Source organism: Bremia lactucae, linkage group LG6, assembly GCF_004359215.1.
Source record: "Bremia lactucae strain SF5 linkage group LG6, whole genome shotgun sequence".
Classification (NCBI taxonomy): Eukaryota; Oomycota; class Peronosporomycetes; order Peronosporales; family Peronosporaceae; genus Bremia; species Bremia lactucae.
Window position 1 is genome coordinate 6,947,436 of NC_090615.1, and position 2,685 is coordinate 6,950,120.

The window sequence follows — 2,685 nt, forward strand, 5'->3', positions numbered from 1 at the left end:
ACGCCTAGTCCCGTCTTGTAACGATTGGCGGGGTTTATTTAGCTTAAAACCAACTGATATATAGAACTAATGTCTTGTTGCGCCAATATTGGCAAATTTAGTAACATTAAAATTATTATGTCAAAGTTGAAGAAAGATAATAGTTTTGTACTTCGTATTAATTTCCTCTCATAGCAAATATTAATCCTCTTATAGGAAAATAAGATATGTAACGGGACATACCGTTACATCACCGTCCTCCTTAAAGAACAGTCACTTTAGGGACTGTTTTAAAGTGACGGAGAGCACTAGTATGTCTATCTGTAAATTAGCACTTGTTGGTTTCATTTCAACCCCAACTTTTGATTGCGCATGTTTTTTTTTCAAAATCCGTGCGTGTAGTCTGTGAAGCCGCAAAGGTAGTAGCTGCACAACTCAGTGCAGCTGCTAGTGATGCCAACGTTCCAGTAGACACTAATGCGTCTAAAAAAGGTAATGCGTCGCCTCCACTCCCATTATACGTGACTGGGCCGAGTCGACGTCGTCGCCTGACTCGGCCGGAACTGGTAAGGCCTCCAGATCAGCCGAGGCCACGTCCATTAAGCCTACGGGTTCTAACGTGACAACCAAAGAGGTGATTACAAAGTTGTTTGACACCCGCTTTTAGTGCGGAGTTATCTTCTGATGACTTCGTGGGCGATATTGAATCTGGTGATGTCAGTATGTATCAATAGGAGAGAAGTGGTCGTTAAGATCGCTTTGGTAAGCTAACAACTGGTGTTGCTTGCATGCATCACCAGGGACATAGTGATTTTACGAATCACTCCGAGAATAATGTTAGCGCTAACGTTAACATCAGCCAAAGGGGGAGGGACCGCAATGTTATGCAGTTTGCTCCCGAAAGAAGCCTTGTTTGCCCTCTAAGAGCAACTTCACTCGTTGGTCAGGTGTACCCAACAATCGATATTAATTCCATTATGCGACTCATCCAGGCTTCACAAGCCTGGTGAGGATGAAACGGAATTCTTCATCGATGCTTTTTCCGGTATCGATGGTACTCATGTAAGCGGGCAAAGGTCGTCACTCCTTTGTTCCAAGCTTAAGAAGCAATTTTACAGAATGTGGACAGCATAAGCCGCGAGGCCTGTCTTGACAAACTGAATTCTTTCCGTGACCGGTTCGAAAAACGGACCGTAGTCGGTGCACGCTACCAGTTTGTCTAGAGAGACAGGGTGGTTCATGCTCGTTTTAATCAAGGGTGCAAGTCATGCCATTTGGAGACATACTCCCTTAAAGACCGTCGTTGGAGGAAGCTCTCTTGTACCACCGGGGAAGCTGTCTACATATTGTATCTTGTTATTTGTATGCTAAATTGCTTTAAGAACTTTGTTCTTAATATTTGTCTCTTGTAAGATGCGCGAAAAGATTGAGAACCTACAATCCATTTACCAGCGCGGCAAGCGCTCGTTCTCTGATGGGCCCTCTGTCGAGGAGAATGGGTCTCGTCGTACTGTCGTACGAAACCCACAATGTCCATCATCAGTCGCGAGAGTGAATAATCGCCTTAACAAACAAGATAACTCGTTCTAACCCCTTTCACCTCATGGTGGTTTCAGAAGCGTTCAACAAGGAAACGCATTTCACCACTTGAATCCGTGAATGGATGTGGAGGAAATGAGAAAAGTAGCTCCGACTCGTTCTCCGAAACCGAGTCAACACCGTGACTTGAATCACTTCCTCCGTTTTTTACGGGAGGACGTTGATGACGAACGATCCCGTCGTCGAGAGTTAGCGATTACGGTCGATGAGTTTTCGCGTGACCAGTTTAAAAATGTGCGCAAGTTGTGTTTGATCCTGGCGAGCAAATGGACGCTTCAGACCCTTCAAAACGAGCTGAAGACAGCTCGTTAAAAGATTTATCCTTGAGGATGAATGGAATGTATAATTAGACTTTGTTTCAAGACTATCATACTTAGTCTCGAAATCATGAGGCTTTGGCTCGTAGCCATCTGGCTTTGGCGGATGCCTTAGACCGTGCCGGTTTAATTCGAAAATGGAACACACATCGTACGGGCGAAGACACCCGACACAAAACGTAGGATGCGTTTGAATCTTTCGAGGTAGCGCGATCGTGTACGCCTTGCACGACACGAAGCGTGTTGCCAGAAACGCTTGTGTAATAAAGTAAACGGTCGCGTTTTGTGTATCGATCTGTTAAGGATCGATACGGTTTCGATAATCATTTTAAGAATTGTTGTGATGGATTTATAAGATCATTTATCAGCCTTTTTATGAGCCGTATCTTCTTGGTAGGCTCTTCTAACGTCGACAGTCAACGTTGTTTACGGAAATCTAGTCGTTGCAACAGTAAGCTTATCCATCACTGTTATCTTGCGCCAGCCGGCTCAAAATCAAGCCGGCGTGGAAAGACATCCGATACGACTTTAGGTCTTCCCAGCTAATATCCCATCGAAAAGGTATACTCTCCGCCAAGGCAGTCAGAAATCTTGCCCGTTCTATGCGTGAAGTAAAGACTGGTTAAGGCCAGACGCATGGTCCTTTACGATTAAAGGTCTATCTCGTGTGAGATAGACCCTAAACTTAGCCATTAATATTCCATGGCAAGGATTTATTTGTCATGAACTGGATAATTGTGGTCAGCTGGTTAAAGCTGACGCGATTGATAGCAGACGACGCGCTCTGCGC